General features: G+C 39.1%; 1 long non-coding RNA gene across 1 annotated transcript in view; it reads right to left on the reverse strand.

Moving 5' to 3' along the window:
* Nucleotides 1–2,093: 2,093 nt before the first annotated feature.
* Nucleotides 2,094–17,088, reverse strand: part of LOC143666873 (uncharacterized) — a 49,260-nt gene continuing 34,265 nt past the window's right edge. The window contains exons 2-3 of the long non-coding RNA XR_013167762.1: nucleotides 5,319–5,375; nucleotides 2,094–3,334 (exon numbers count right to left, since the gene is read on the reverse strand). This is a non-coding gene — a long non-coding RNA (uncharacterized LOC143666873). The remainder of the gene's footprint in view (nucleotides 3,335–5,318; nucleotides 5,376–17,088) is intronic.

Genomic DNA, 17,088 nt, shown 5'->3' on the forward strand with positions numbered 1-17,088 from the left:
TAGCTTCTACACTAATCTTTGAAATCAGGTAGTATAGATGTTCCAACATTATACTCATTAAAAATTAATTTCGCTATTTCAGTTACTTTGCCTTTCTACTTAAATATAGAATCAGCTTGTCAAAACAAACAAATAAACAAAAAATCTTGAAGGCATATTGCTTTGAATTTGTAAATCAGATTGGAAAGAATTTACATCTTATCACTATTTACATCTTAACACTATCTTCTGATCCATGTATGTGGTATATATTCCCATTTATTTAGCTCTCTGATTTCTTTCATCAGAATTTTATAATATTTAGAATATATTTCCTGCAAAGATTTTGCTAGATTTATAATTACTGCATTGTTCTACTTCTACTGTAAATGGGATTGCTTTTTAAAATATTTTGAGTTCAAATTATTCATTGCTAGCATATTGAAATACAATTTCTTATGGTGAATTAACCTTGTATCATGAGAGCTTGCTAAGTCATTGTATGTTTTCAGTTTAAAAGATTATATGAAGATTTTTTGTGGTTTCCTACGTAGAAAATCATGTTTTCTGTAAATAGAGATAATTTTATTTTTTCCTTCCAGTTTGTATGCCTTTTATATCTTTGTCTTGTTTTACATATTATAATTAGTTCATATCAATGAGATCATACAATATTTTGTCCTTTTGCATTTAACTTACTTCACTTAATATAATACCCTCAAAGTTTATCATACTGTTGCATGCTGCTTCTTTCCTTCTTACTGCTGAATAATGTTCCATCATATGTATATACCACATTTCATTTATCTACTCACCTATTGTTGGACACATGGGTTGCTTCCATCTTTTGGCAATTGTAACCACTATGAACATCAGTGTGCAATTGTCTCTTCATGTTCTTACTTTCAGACCTTCTGGGTATACCCTTAGTAGTGGGATTGCCAGGTCACAAGGCAACTCTATACTTAACTTCTTGAGGAACTGCCAAACCATCCTCCACAGTGGCTGTTGTTGTCATACATTTCACTTTTACATATACTGTAAATACAAAATGCTATCTCTCTGTAATATCTGATACATATTTAAGGTGACTTCGGTCTAAGGAGCATACATGGCTGCACTCAACCAGGATGAAAAACAACTGAACACAGCACACTGTGTTCTGCCACATGGTGGCAAACTGCCAAAATGCCTGTTCTGAGAAACTAAGAGAGAACAGTGAATGCACTGGGTTACCATTCTTTCTGCATAAGTGTAAACTCAAGATTAAACCTTAAGCAAGAAAAATACATTGTGTCAAGAACAATAAAAAATAAACATGAATGCACTTTCTGTTATGATTCATGAATAAAAGCTGAGTGGAAAAAGAAGACAGGGTCTTTGACGGCTTCAGTCATTGACCCCTGTCACCACTCTTACTTTACTTGTGTTTCTTCTCATTCTTTTGCCGCCCCACTTTCACCTACATTACAGGTCTGAGTATGACAAATATTGATAGCATTTTACACACCATAGAATTTCTTTCAAAATTGGAGTAAGTCCTCTCAAACCTTGAAGTTGCTTTTTCAACTAAGTTTATGTAACATTCTAAATTGTTATTGTCATTTCAACAATTTTTACAGCATTTGCACAAGGAGTAGTTTCCATATCAAAAAAAACAGCTTTCTTTGCTCCTCCATAAGAAGTAATTTCTCATCCATTAAAACTTTATTATGAGGCTACAATAATTCTGTCACATCTTCAGGGTCTACTTCTCCACTAATTTTAGTACACTTACTATTCCCACCACATCTGCAATTAACTTTCTACGTTGAAGTCTTGAACAAAGTCATCCATGAAAATTGGAATCAGCGTCTTTCAAACTTTTGTTAATGTTGATATTTTTTTTTTTTTTTTTTTTTTTTTTTTTTTTAAGAGGGAGGAAGGGAAGGAAAGACAGAGAGAAGGAAGGAAGGAAGGAAGAAAGGGAAACATCTTTAAACATTTTCTTGTTTTATTGTATTTTGTTTGTTTGTTTGTTTTTTACATGGGCTGGGGCCGGGAATCGAACCGAGGTCCTCCGGCATGGCAGGCAAGCACTTTGCCCGCTGAGCCACCGCGGCCCGCCCAATGTTGATATTTTGACCTCCTCCCCAAAGTCACAAATTTTCTTAATGGCATCTAGAATGGTGGATCTTTTCCAGAGGTTTTCAACTGACTTTTCCCAGAGCCATCAGAAAAATCACTACCTGCTATAGCCTTACACAGTGTATTTCTGAAAGGATGAGACTTGAAAGTTGAAATGACTCCTTGGCACATAGGCTACAGAATGGATGTTGTGTGAGCAAGCATGAAAACCTTAATCAATTGTACATCTCCATCAGAGATCTTGGGTTAACAGGTGCAGTGCCAACGAGTTGTCATATTTTGAAAGGAATCTCTCTCTTTTTTTTTTGAGTGTTTGATCTCAACAGTGGGCTTAAAATATTCAGTAGAGCATATTTTTAAACGGTTATGCTGTCATATCTTTGTTCTTCCACCTTATAGAGCTTGGTAGGGTAGATTTAGTATAATTTATAATATATGTAATTTAGTATAATTCTCTAGGTTGAGCACTGGCTTCAACTTAAAATTACCAACTGCATAGCCCCTAACAAGAGAGTCAATTTCTCCTTTGAAGCTTTGAAGCCAGGCATTGACATATCCTCTCTAGCTATGAAAGACCAAGACGGACTCTTCTTCCAATATAAAGCTGTTTCATCTACACTGAAGTCTGTGGTTTAGTGGAGCTACCTTCATCAATTATCTTAGTTAGATCTCCTGCTGTCATCAGCACTTGCTGTTTCACCTTGCTCTTTTAGGTGGTAAAGATGGATTCTTTCCTTAAACTTCATGAACCAACCTCTGCTGGTTTCAAGCTCTTCTTCTGAAGCTTCCTCACCTCTCTCAGCCTTCATAGAATTGAAGAGTTAGGGCCTTGCTCTGAAATAGCCTCCAGCTTAAGGGACTATAATGGCTGATTTGATCTTCTATCCAGAGCACTAAAATTTTATCCATATCAGTAATAAGGCTAGTTCACATTTTTATCATCATGTGTCCACTGGAGTAGTACTTTTTTTTGGAGTAGCACTTTCAACTTCCTTCAAAAACTTCTACTTTGCATTCATAACTTGGTTAAACATTTGACACAAGGGGCCTGGTTTTCATCCTATCTTGGCTTTCAATGTGCCTTCTTTACTAAGTGTAATCTTTCCTAGCTTTTAGTTTAAAGTGAGAAATGTGCAACTCTTTTTTTTCACTGGATCCCTCAGAGGTCACTGTAGGGTTATTAGTCATTCTAATTTTGATATTGTTTGTTTCAGGGAATAGAGGAGGCCTGAGGAGAGGGAGAGAAATGGGGGGATAGCTGGTCAATGGAGCAGTCAGAATACACAAGACATTTATCAATTAAGTTCATTGTCTAATATGGGATTGGTACATGGCACCCTGAAACAATGGTAACATTAAAGATCACAGATCACAGACCACCATAAAATATATCATAATCTAAGTATTTGATGTATTACAAGAACTACCAAAACATAACACAGAAACACAAAGAGAGCAAATTGCAAAATGCTGTTAACAGACTTGCTTGAAGCACAATTGACACAAACCATCTCCTTGTAAAAATAAAAAATGCAGTACCTGTGAACTACAATCACTCAAGTTCAATATAACAAAGTATGCCTGTATATACAAAGAATGGAATATTATTGAGCCAGAAAAAGGATACTGCATATAACATGGATGAACCTTATAAAACCTTATTCTAAGTGAATGAAGTGGGACACAATGGGCCACATGTTGTATGATTCCACTCATACTAAATGTCCAGAATAGGCCAACTGATAGAGACAGAATTAGTGATTTCCAGGAGCTGGGGGAGGGAGGAATAAGGGTGGCAGCTAATGGGTATGGGTGTGACACATAAGGCAGGGTGATATTTGTGGGCACTTAATTTATAGGTTTGGATTCACAAACACAGACTTCAGTGATGTAAAAACAGATTTTAATGGGAAAGTAATTAAAAGAGCTTTCAAAAATAAGGCATAGTTACATCAACAGATTAGATGGCACCAACACCTGAAGAGAAGTGCTGGGAAATCTCGGAAGCAGCATTTCAAATCTCATTAGTAAAAATCCACAGCAATCTTGGAGACAGCATTCAGAGTCTCCTTAGCAAAACTCTATGGCAAAGCATTCTTTTCCCAGATTAGTTTCTGATGAGATGCTCTCTCTTTCCCATAAGATTCTGCACTCTGCTTGTCCTTCCTCATAAGATTCTGCTCTCTCTCTCTAACTGATTGCATTGAGTTTTTATGATGTCTTTGCACAATAGTGGCCAACTTCCAATTAGCTTACATAACTGGGCCCAGTAGGGTCATCAGGGAACTGGCTAGGGACCAAAAGGAACTCCCTGGGGTCTAGATATCTTTACAAAGTACACCTCATTCTGGGAGGATAGCCAGTCCTCCCAGCTAGAGTGCACACTTCAACTCTTTCTTACCAAGGTGACATAATGGCAACATCGGTTGAACAGTACAGGCTCTACAAATTTATCTTTCCCTTACAATGGGTTAAAAATATTCTGGAATTTGTGGTGATGGCTTCACAACTCAGTGAATATATGAAAAAACTAGTGATTTGTACAGTTTAAAAGGGTGAATTTAATAGTGGGTAAATTATATCTTAATAAAAAATAGATGCACAAATTAAAATGTGGTATATCCATACAAAGTAATATTATTCAGCTGTTAAATGAATGAAGTTCTGATATAGTTATAACATGGATGAATTTAGGAAACATTATTCTAAGTGAAAGAAGTCAGACACAAAAGGCCATATGTTGTAGGATTCTATTTATAGAAATTGTCCAGAACTGACAAAAATAGAGGCAGAAAGTAGATATATGATTGGCAAAATATGGGAGTAGAAGGAGATGGTGTGTGACTTTGAATGGGTTCAGGATTTTCTTTTTGAAGTGATGTAAATGTTCTACAATTATATAGTGGTGAATATACTAAAACAAGCATTTAATTAAATTGTACACTTTAAATGAGTTCTATGTGTATGTGAAGTAGATCTCAATAAAGCTGTTACAAAAACCAACATAAAATAAAATAAACATCAAATTAAAAAAATAATAATTACACACTTCAGTTCAGCCAAAAACAACATTAAAAAGAAACAAAACCCACAAATTTAAAGAAAGTATATGTCTGACAACTTTCAAAAGATTATTATTATATATACTCATATATAGATATACACACATAAATATATTTACATAAATCTCACGAATGCATGGAAAAACGTACCTTTCTCTTTTCTTCCATCTCTCTTTTTTCCCAACAGATCAGTACAAAAACAAAAACCTAACAGGAAAAAATAAAGAAAATGTCTTGAATATACTCTTCACATAAAAGGATACAAAAGCCTGCTAAACAAATGTATGAATAGATGCATCTTTTACTTGGATTCACAAAAATGAATGAGGTACATTTCTCACTCACCTAAAGGACAAAATTTTAAATCTTTGACAATGTGAAATATTGGAAAGAATGTGGATCAACAGGAACTTTGGAATAATATTCTTTCAGTTTGCCAGGTTGTGAAAAATACCATGCAATGAGTTGGCTTAATAATAGAAATGTAGTGGCATACGGTTTTGAAAGCTAGGAGTGAAAACTCAAAGTATTAGCAAGAGTATGATTTCCCCCTGAAATCTGTAGTGTCCTGCTGCTAACTTGCCACTATGCTTGGTTTCCTTGATGTATTACTCAGGGTTCTCTAGGGAAACAGTACCAACAGGAGATATCTGTAATATCAGATTTTATAAAAGTGTTTCATGCAACTGTGGGGATGCATGAGTCCAAATTCTATAGGGCAGATGGGAAGCTGGCAACTGTAAGGAATGTCTTTGATGAATTCCCCAGGAGAGGCTGGCTAGCTGAAGGGGACAGAGTGAGTATCTCTTCTGACTTCTCCTTTAAAGCCTTCAACTGATTAGATTAAATGCCAACCATTGCAGAAGACACTCCCCTTAGCTGACTGCAGATGTAATCAGCCATAGATGCTATTAAAGTATGATGATTTAAGTCCGCAAAATGTCCTCACAGTAACAGGTAGGCCAGTCTTTGCTTGACCAGACAACTGGGCACCATCACTTGGCCAAGATGACACATCAACATGGCCATCACACTTGGTTTGCATCACTGCTTCCCATCACATGATGATTTCTCTTCTGATGTCTACTCTTTTAGTTTCCATTGACTTCTGTTTCTGTGTCCTCCCTGTGGCTTTTTCTGACTGCTGGTTTCTAATTTCTTCTCTTTATTAAGCCTCTAGTAATATGAACTAAAGCCCACCCTGATTCAGTTCTTTCACACTTTTAACTGAAAATAGCATCTTTTAAAGGTCCTATTTATAATGGGTTTACACCCACAGAAATGCAGATTAAAATTGAGAACATGTTTTTATTGGGTGACATAATTCAACCCACCACAGTCCACTTTTTGACCCCCCAAAAAAGACATATTCTTTCCACATATTTATGAATTCTTTAATTTTTGTTCTCTCATTGTATTTCTTACTTCATTCCATTGTGGTCAAAGAAAACATTTTGTATGATTTCCACTATTTGAATGTCATTGAGCCTTGTTTTGTTGCCAATATATAGGCTTCTGGAGAGTGTTCCATTGCACTTCAGAAAACTGTATATTTTGCTTTTGTGGAGGTTAGTGTTCTCTATATCATTTAAGAGTAGTTGGTTGTAGTGTTGGTCAAGTCCTCTATTTCCTCATTGGTCTGCCTATATATTTCATCCATTATAGAAAGTTGGATATTGATATCTCCAACCACTATTTTTTTTTTTTTTTTTTTAAAGAGAGAGGGAGGAAGGGAAGGAAAGACAGAGAGAAGGAAGGAAGGATAGAAGGAAGGAAAGGAAACATCTTTAAACATTTTCTTGTTTTATTGTATTTTGTTTGTTTGTTTGTTTTTTACATGGGCTGGGGCCGGGAATCGAACCGAGGTCCTCCGGCATGGCAGGCAAGCACTTTGCCCGCTGAGCCACCGCGGCCCGCCCTCCAACCACTATTGTAGAACTTTTTATTTCTCCCTTCAATTCTGTCAATGTTTCCTTCAAATATTTTGGAGTTGTGTTAATTAGGGTTCTCTAGAGAAACGGATCAATAGAAAATATCCACAAATATAAAATTTATAAAAGTGTCTCATGCAATCATGGGAATGTAAAGTCCATAGGGCAGGCCATGAAGCAGATGCTTCTGATGGCAGGTATGGATGAACTCCACAGGAAAGGCTCGCCAGTTGAAGCAGGAAAAGAAGAGTGTCTCCTCTGAATTCTCCTTAAAAGCCTTCCATTGATTAGATTAAACATAACTCATTGCAGAAGATACTCCCCTTGGCTGATTACAAATGGCATCAGCTGTTGTGCTGCTATGAAAGGATGTATGCCCCCTAGAAAAGCCATGTTTTAATCAAAATCCCATTTCATAAGAGTAGAATAATCCCTGTTCAAAACTGTATGTTTGTAACTGTGATTAGATCATCTCCCTGGATGATGTGATTTAGTCAAGAGTGGTTGTTAAACTGGATTAGGTGACGACATGTCTCCACTCATTTGGGTTGTCTTGATTAGCTTACTGGAGTCCTATAAAAGAGGAAACATTTTGAAGACAAGAGATTCAGAGAGAGCAGAGCAGAATGACAGCCACGAGGAGCTGAGTCCAAGAGCCAGCAACCTTTGGAGATAAAGAAGGAAAATGTCTCCCAGGGAGCTTCATAAAACAGGAAGCCAGGAGAAGAAGATAGCAGATGATGCTGCATTTGGCATGTGCCCTTGCAGATGAGAGAGGAACCCTGACTGTGTTAACCATGTGCCCTTTCACTTGAGAGAGAAACCCTGAACTTCTTCGGCCTTCTTGAACCAAGTTATCTATCCTTGGATGCCTTTGATTGGACATTTCTGTAGATTTGTTTTAATTGGGACATTTTTTCAGCCTTAGAAATGTAAACTAGCAACTTATTACATTTCCCTTTTTAAAAGCCATTCTGTTTCTGGTATGTTGCATTCCAGCAGCTAGCAAACTAGAATAGATTTTGTTACCGGAGAGTGGGGTGTGCTCCTGCAGTTTGCAAATACCAAACATGTTGGAATGACTTTTTAAGTGGATAAGGGGAATATTCTGGAAGAGTTGTGAGAAGCTTGATAGAGAAGGCCTAGAGCCCTTTGAAGAGACTGTTGGTAGAAATGTGGACTCTAAAGACACTTCTGATAAACCTTAGACAGAAATGAGGTATGTGCTATTATAGACTGGAAGGAAGATGAGCCTTGTTTTAAAATGGCAGATAATCTGGCAAAATTGACTAGTGGCTTTGGCTGGAAGGCAGATTTTAAAAGCCATGAACTTGGATATTTAGCAGAAGAGATCACCAAATTAAATGTGGAAAGTGCAGCTTGGTTTCTCCTCGCAGCTTATAGTGAAATGCAAAAGGAAAGAGACAAGCTGAGAACTGAATTCTTAGGTACAAAGAAATCAGAAGTTGATGTTCTGGAGAATTCTGGGCTTCCTGGAAGGGAGACCCCAGAGAACAGTGCCCCACATAAGGACTTGGCCAAATATGAAACCACTCAGCCATTTCAGAGAAAGCCAGGATTGGACATGGAGTTATGCAGGAAGGATTGGTGGAAACTCCTTATGTTTGATGGGCATGATCCAATGCTACTGCATATGAAGCCAGTGAGAGAGCTGTGGGACCTGTATAAACAGAGCTGCTGTCAGTCTGGACTGGGGGGTTCAGAGAAGGAACATGTTGGGGGAAAAATAACTTCAGAGGCAAAACCATGGAGGGTAAGGTCTGAAGTCAAGAAGCCTCAGGCCAGGAGAGTGGACCCACCCAAGCTGGTGGAGAGGGTGAGTTTGCCCCGAAAGCAGAGGATGGGCCTTCTACCTCATTGCAGTGGAAGAGTCATGCCGCCTCAGGCCTTGGAGAGGGTGAAGCACATTCCTTGGGGTTTGAGGAGAGTCTGGCTGCCACCTCATGGAGGGGTTGAGCATGTGCCCCGGAGATGGCAGAGAGCTTGGGTACAGCCCCAATGCTTGGAGAGGGTAGACCTGAGAAAGTTGGTCTCCCCAATGTCCCCCAAAGTTGTATTCAGAGAGAGGCAGGCCTCTGCATAGGCCTTTGGAAAGGGTGGGACTGCTGCTTTCTAAAGCCCTGGGGATAAATGACTCTCAGACTTTGAAATCTAATGGGATTTACCCTGCAGGTTTTCAAAACTGTATGGGTCCAGTGGCCCCTGTGTTCCTTCCTCACTATGGAAATATGTATGTGTATCCTAAGAATGTTCCTCCTTTGTATGTTGGCAGCAAATAACTTGTTAGGAGTTTCAAAGATCCAGAGCAAATCCAGAAAATTTTGCCTTAGGACAGACCATGCCTGTAAATGACTTGATGAGATTTTATACTGTCTCTAATTTTGTACTTTATTTGTATTGCTACTGAAAGGTTTAAGGTTTCTGATATTGTTATGAAATTAATGTATTTTGCATATGGGAAAAAACATGTCTTTTTAAGGGGCTAGAGGGTGGAATGTGCTGGTTTGAAAGGATGTATGCCCCTTAGAAAGCCATGTTTTAATCAAAATCCCATTTCATAAAAGTAAAATAATCCCTGTTCACTATTGCATGTTTGAAACTGTGATTGGATCATCTCCCTGGATGATGTGATTTAGTCAAGTGTGGTTGCTAAACTGGATTAGGTGATAACATGTCTCCACCCATTTGTGTGGGTCTTGATTGGTTTACTGGAGTCCTATAAAAGAGGAAACATTTTGGAGACAAGAGATTTAGAGAGAGCAGAGCAGAATGACATATCCACGAGAAGCAGAGCCCAAGAGCCAGCAACCTTTGGAGATGAAGAAGGAAAATGTCTCCCAGGGAGCTTCATGAAACAGGAAGCCAGGAGAAGAAGCTAGCAGATGATACTGCATCTGGCATGTGCCCTTGCAGATGAGAGAGGAACCCTGACTGTGTTAACCATGTGCCTTTCCAGATGAGAGAGAAACTCTGACTGTGTTTACCATGTGCCCTTTCACTTGATAGAGAAACCCTGAACTTATTCAGCCTTCTTGAATCAAGGTTTCTTTCCCTGGATGTCTTTGATTGGACATTTCTGTAGATTTGTTTTAATTGGGACATTTTTTTCAGCCTTAGAAATGTAAACTAGCAACTTATTAAATTCCCCTTTTCCAAAGCCATTCTACTTTTGCATTCCAGCAGCTAGCAAACTAGAACAGCTATGGATACAGCTGACATGATCATGATTTAATTCCATGAAATGTCCTCATAGCAACAGACAGGCCAGAGCTTGCCCAACCAGACAGACGAGTACCGCCACATGGCCAAGTGGACACATGAACCTAACCATAACAGTCCACCCCTTGTCAACTTGGCAGCTATAAATATCACCATAAACCATACCTTTTTTCTAAAGTACTTAATTTCTAAATAGAAAATGATAAAAGACACATTTTTCCTTGCCTATCAATACTTAACTGTCCTGGATACAACCGTAAACACATTAAATCTTCCCAGAATAGGGTGCAAGTCCTTGGGTAATAGTCATTCTTAGACTTGATATCTTACAACCTAAATACTATAACATGAACAAAACATCATTACAGTCCTCATTTCTGTAACTGATCTCGTGATCATAGTTCATATTTATCACTACCTTTTTCCATTACCCATTCCTTGTTCCCTTTACCCTCAGCAAGCACTTCAGCTGGCCATGGTCCTTTGCCTGACCCAACCCTTCACTTCTGAAGTTTCAGGGCCATTGGTAGCCTTGCCTGGATTGGGTTGTTGCAATTTTCCATTGATTTTAATCACAGGGCATGGTAGTACTAAAAGATGCCCTAGGGGACCTCCTACATTCCAGGAAAACTATTCTTTACCTCCTTTGTGTAGTTACTGTTCTAGTTCCCCCTGGTAGTTAGGGTCAATCACCCCAGCCAGTAAAAAAAAAATGTAATCCCCTTCTTGGCTTGTTGATCCAGGGACATGAGTAGCCCAAAGTGACCAGGTGGAAGTCTTAGATTCCAGTTCAATGGAATCATTGCTGTTTCTCCTGGTGAAAGCACCCCCACCCCCTTTTGGAACTAAAACCTGTAGACCAGCAGAGTTCAGGGTCACAGAGACAGGAAACAAAAATTTTCCTAGTGGATCACTAGGGGTAATAGTGAGTGGTGCCATTCCCATCTCCACCTCTTGGTTCCTGGATCCATGGATCCTGGCTATGGGAGAAATAGCACCATACAGTGGAAGCTGATTCAGAGCATACACAGCTTCCTGGAGAACATTACTCCAGCCTTTCAAAGTATTGCCACCTAGTTGGCTCTGTAATTGAGTTTTCAAAAGGCCATTCCACCGTTCTATCAATCCAGTTGCCTCTGGATGATAGGGAACATGGTAAGAGCAGAGAATTCTGTGAGCATGTGCCCATTCCTGCACTTCACTTGCATGAAGTGTGTTCCTTGTTCAGAAGCAATGCCATGTTGAACACCATGAAGATGGATAAGGCATTCTGTAAGTCCGTGGATGGTAGTTTTGGCAGAAGCATTGTGTGCAGGGAAAGCAAACCCATATCCAGAGTATGTATCTATTCCAGTTAGAACAAATCACTGCCCCTTCCATTAAGGGAGTGGTCCAATGTAATCAATCTGCCACCATATAGCCAGCTGGTCACCTTGGGGAATGGTGCCATATCAGGGGCTGAGTGTGGGTCTCTGCTTCTGGCAGATTGGGCACTCAGCAGTGGCTGTAGCCAGGTCAGCCTTGGTGAGTGGAAGTCCATGTTGCTGAGCCCATGCATTACCTCCATCCCTACCCTCATGACCACTCTGTTCATGAGCCCATTTGGCAATGACAGGAGTTGCTGGGGCAGGCTGACTGGTATCCACAGAACGGATCATCTTATCCACTTGATTATTAAAACCTTCCTCTGCTGAAGTCACCCTCTGGTGCACATTCACAGGGGATACAAATATCTTCATGTTTTTAGTCCACCCAGAAAGGTCTATCCATTAACCTCTTCCCCAGACCTCTTTGTCACCAATTTTCCAATTATGATCTCTCCAAGTCCCTGACCATCCAGCCAAACCATTATGAGTCAGTATACAAAAGCACCTCGGGCCAGTTCTTCTTCCAAGAGACATGGCCTTCCCTTCATTCAAGGGGCTCTGGATTTGTAAACTGTCTCAAGTCTGGAAATTGATTAAGGGGCCGTGACTCTGTCTTTGTAATTCAAGTTAGACTTCTGTTCACTTGACCTAGAACTCTTTTGTTTATACAACTCTAACAAGAATCTAGCAGACTACCCATCTATTATGCTTCTAGGTACCCCATGATTTACTAGCCAGTGCCACAAGTCTCTGTGAGTCAGATTATTTTGACTCCTGCTTTGAGTCTTCTGTCTATTATTACAGCCACCTCCACCTTGTCTTTGGTGATTAAGTGCTGCCACCTGGCTTCTGCCAACTTGGGATTCAATCATCCCCATCATGTTTAAGGATTCCAGCTCAGTAACAGCAGTTCCTACAGTAATATCTGACCTACAGAGAAGTGCAACTACAGAGCTCTTCAGGGATAATGGCGCTATTCTCACAAATTTATTTCTCACAGTCTGATAAAAGGTGCATCCTGCAGACATTCCTGGGGTGTAAGAGCAGGCTTTGCATGATAAATCCACTCTAACATTCCAGTGTCTCTAAGCCTCTGGATCCCCTTATCTACATTATACGAGGGCAGTTCTGGCATTTCAACCTCAGGTAATGTCGGCCACCTTTTGATACATGTTTCAGCCAACTATCCAAACAAACTGTTAATGCATTTTCTAACCCTTTGAGCTATACCATTGAATGCAGAACTCTGCTTAGTAGGCCCATATCAATAAATTCAGCCTGATCCAGCTTTATATTTCTCCCACCATTATCCCACACCCTTAAAATCCATTGCCACACATATTCCCCTGATTTCTGTCTATGTGCATTAGAAAACTCACACAGTTCTTTTGGAGTATAACATACATCTTCATGGGTGATACTGTGTACCTCACCTTTTGGGGCCTGTTGGGACTTTAGTCTAGTTATAGGTCTGGAAGAAATGAGGGGTGGGTGGGTGGGTCATTAAAGGAATTAGAAGTACCTTCCAAGCCTTTTGCTTCAGGGTATTCATTTGCAATTTCATCTGGTGAAGCAAAGATTAATCACTCTAGGGCTAATCCCTTCAGGTAGAGGTTGAGTGGCCACTCCTCAGGGCACTTTTCCCTGGGTTATTCCAGGGTTATCTAGAGAACACTCAGCATGACCTGGGGTTTCAACCTCTCCACCAACATCATTATCAATTCATATGTCACCATCCCATTTTTCAGGGTCAAATTCCTTTCCAATCAATGCCCTCACTTTACTGGCAGACACCATGCGAGATTGAGATTTCAGTTTATGTTGTAAAGTTGCTACTCTAACAATAAGATTCTGCCTCTGATTTTTGGGGATCTCAAGTCTACAGCTACAGGAAATAAGATTTTCCTTCAAACACTCACAGAAGTGTTTACATCTGTCAGACGATGCTTAAGCTTCTCATTTGAAGCCTTAAACCTATGCCTTTCACTCATTAATCTATACAGCATATCTAACAACAAACAGCCCACATCTCTATACCTCTTATTTCCACAAAACTCCATAAAGGTGTCAAAAACATTATCTCCAGAGATTGGCTTCTTACAAGTGAAGCATTAGAAGAATCGAATGGTGATATTTTGACTATCTCTTTTGCCAACTCACCCCAAGAATTGGCAGTATCATTCTGATTACAAGAATCAGAGTCCTTAGTGCCTTTGAAAGCAGTCAGAGTAGAAAATGAATCATAAAAACCCATTTTTAAGATTCTGTTTCTTAAGAACCACTCTTGGTACCAAGCTGTATTAGTTAGGGTTCTCTAGAGAAACAGAATCAATAGGAAATATGCACAAATATAAAATTCATTAAAGTGTCTCATGTAATCAAGGGAATGTAGAGTCCAAAATCCATAGGGCAGGTTGTGAAGCTGAGGACTCCGACGGAGGGTCTGGACAAACACCACAGGAGAGGCTCACCAGCCAAAGCAGGAAAAGAAAAGTGTCTCTTCTGATCTTCCTTAAAAGCCTTTCATTGATTAGATTAAACAAAACCCATTGCAGAAGACACTCCCTTTGGCTGATTACAAATGGAAGCAGCTGCAGATGCAGCTGACATGATCATGATTTAATTTATGAAATGTCCTTATAGTAACAGACAGGCCAGCGTGTACCCAATCAGACAAATGGTACCACCACCTGGCCAAGTTGGCACATGAACCTAACCATAACATGGGTTTTTAATTGGTTTGATGATTTTATTTGTTATATCTTCTTGACGAATTTACCTTTTCTCAATATATAAGCTACCTTTTCTCTTGTAATAATTTTTTTACTTAAAATCTATTTTATCTGATACTAATATAGCCACTACAGCTGTCTTTTTGTTACTGTCAGCATGGAATAGTTTTTCCCATCTTTTCACTTTCAACCCATTTGTATCTGTGGATCTAACCTGAGTTGCTTAAACAGTGGCTCAGTGGCAGAATTCTTGCCTGCCATGCTGGAGACACAGATTCAATTCCCAGAGACTGTCCATGCAAAAAAAAAAAAAAAAAAAAAAAAGGTGATGAAGTGAGTTATTTATGTACAGCATATAGTTGGATTATGTTTTTAAATCCATTTTCCAATCTCTGCTTTTTTTATTGGTGAATTTACCCATTCACATTTCCAGTAATTCCTGATATGGTGGGTCTTACTTTTGCTATTTTACTTTTTTTTATCATATGTTTTGTCCCTCATTTCATCCTTTACCACTTTCTATGTTTCTATTCTTTGTAGTCTACATTTTGTTTCCCTTTTCATTTCTCTTCCTTTATATGGTTTAGATTTTTGTTAACGGTTACCCTGGGGATTACAATTAACATCCTAAATCTATAACAATCTAGTTTGAAGTGACACTATATTAGTTTGCAAGTTGCTAGAATGTGATATACCAGTATTTGAATGGGTTTTAAAAAGGAGAATTCAAAAAATTACAAGCTTAGAGTCCCAAGCCTATAAAAATGTCCAAACAAAGGCCTACAGAGAAAGATAGCTTAACTGAAGGGAGGACAATGGGTTAGGAACACCTCTGTCAGTTGGGTAGCCATGTAGCTGGCATCTGCTGGTGCTTTTCTCTTGCACTCCATTGCTTTCAGCCTCTCTTCCTGTAGGGGTTGCTGCAGGGGTTCCTCTTTTGATTCTCCAGGGCTGGCTTTCATCTCTTGGCTTCTCTTGGCTCTCTGCAGGTTCTGGCCTACTTAACATCTCATGTTGATGGCTGCTGGGTTCCAAGCATCTCCAAACATCCATGTTTCTGTTCTCCAAGTGTCAGCCTGTGTCTGCTCTGCTCTATCAACTCTGCTCTGTCAGCTCTACACTCTCTCCAAAATGTTTCCTCTTTTAAAGGATTCCAGGAAACACCTGGAATGGGTGGAGTCATATCTCCATTTAATCAAAAAGTTACACCCACAATTGGACATGCCATATCTCTGTGGCAATCAAAACTTTCCAACATACAGTACTGAATCGGGCTTAAAAGAAATGTTGCTTCCACAAGATTGGGTCAAGATTAAAACATGGCTTTTCTGGGGTACATAACAGATTCACGCTGGCCAGATATCAACTTACCTGAAATAGAATATGAAAACTATGCTCCTATACATCTCTGTCACTCTGCCTTTATGTTATTGTTGTCACAAATTACATCTCCATAAACTGTGTACCCATAACTTAGATTATTGTTTTATGTGCTTCTCTTTTGAATCATATAGAAAATAGACAAGCATTACAAACCAAAAGCACAGTAATCCTGACTTTCATATATACCTACAGTTACCTTTAATGAAGTACTTTATTTAATCGTATGGTTTTGAGTTAGTGTCTAGGATCCTGTATTCACAGCTTGAAGGACTATCTTTAGTATGTCTTGTACAGTTGGTCTTCAAACAATGAAATGCCTCAGCTTTTGCTTATCTGCAAATATCCTAATTTCTCCCTCATTTTTTTTCCTCCTTCATTTTTGAAAAATAGTTTTGCCAGATGTGCTGGCTTCAAATTATGTACCCTAGAAAAATGGATTCTTAATCATAATCTATTCCTGTGAGTGTGAACCCCTTGTAAATAGGATCAATGGTGATGTTACTTCAGCTAAGCTGAAACCTTACAGAGAAGGCCAGAGAGAAGTACAAGCCACAGGGAGTAGGCAGAGCTGGAAGCCAACAAAACCCAGAAGAGAAAAGAGAAGAAAATTGCATTTCATTGCCATGTAACAGAAAAGCCAAGGAACAAGGATCACCAGGAGGCAGACCCAAAACACCACAGTCTTTGGGAAGAAAGATGCACCTTGCTGATGCTGCACGTTTGGACTTCTCCTAGACTCAAAACTGTGCGCTAATGAATCCCTGTTGCTAAGTCAACCCACATAGTGGTATTTGTTTTAGCAGCCAGGAAACTAAAACACCAGATATATAATCCTCAGTTGAAGATTTTTATCTTTCAGCTCTTTAGGAACATCATTCCACTCCCTTCTCACCTCCATGAGAAATCTGCAATAAGCTTATTGTTAATCCCTTGTACTCAAATGAGTTGATTCTCCTTTGTTCCTTTCCAGATTCTTTCTTTGACCTTGGCTCTCAACAGTTTGATTATCATATGCTTTGGTCCTTCTTGGAGTTAACCGAGCTTTTTGAATGTGTTGGTGCATGTCTTTTATCAAGTTCGGGAAGTTTTCTGTCACTATTTCTTCAAATATTCTTTCTGCCTCTTTCTGTTTTCATTGAGATTCTTATATGTATATGGTGATATGCTTGATGGTGTTACACGGGTCTCTTAGGTGCTATTCATGCTTCTTCATTTTTTTTTATCTCTGCTCCTTGGACTGGATAATTTAGATTAACTTATTTTCAAA

Source organism: Tamandua tetradactyla, chromosome 2 (genome assembly GCF_023851605.1).
Source record: "Tamandua tetradactyla isolate mTamTet1 chromosome 2, mTamTet1.pri, whole genome shotgun sequence".
In the NCBI taxonomy this organism is placed as follows: Eukaryota; Metazoa; Chordata; class Mammalia; order Pilosa; family Myrmecophagidae; genus Tamandua; species Tamandua tetradactyla.